Below are 448 nucleotides of genomic sequence, written 5' to 3'. Positions count from 1 at the left end.
GAACGGCCACCTCCTGATGCTGTGTAACAGGCTCACAGAGGGGGCTGAATGGTCTCCTGTTCCTGTGTAACAGGCTCACAGAGGGGGCTGAATGGCCTCTTGTTCCTGTTTAACAGGCTCACACAGGGGGCTGAATGGCCTCGTCCTGTTCCTGTGTAACAGGCTCACAGAGGGGGCTGAATGGCCTTGTCCTGTTCCTGTGTCACTAACTCGTGTCTCTCACAGTTACAGCAGCCTGTGATGGAGAGGATGATAAAATTGTTGGGGGATATGAGTGTGTTCCTCACAGTGTCCCGTACCAAGTCCTCATCAGACGCTTTCAACAACCCTGGTGTGGAGCATCCCTCCTCAACTCGCACTGGATCCTATCGGCAGCTCACTGTTACCATCGGTAATCACTAACACATATACCCCCTTACCTCTAACCCCCTCCAGCCCCTACACCCCC

Source organism: Rhincodon typus, unplaced genomic scaffold (genome assembly GCF_021869965.1).
Source record: "Rhincodon typus isolate 14 unplaced genomic scaffold, sRhiTyp1.1 hic_rhity00015350, whole genome shotgun sequence".
Taxonomy (NCBI): Eukaryota; Metazoa; Chordata; class Chondrichthyes; order Orectolobiformes; family Rhincodontidae; genus Rhincodon; species Rhincodon typus.
The sequence above is the reverse complement of the archived record's forward strand: the minus strand, read 5'-3'. Positions refer to the sequence as shown.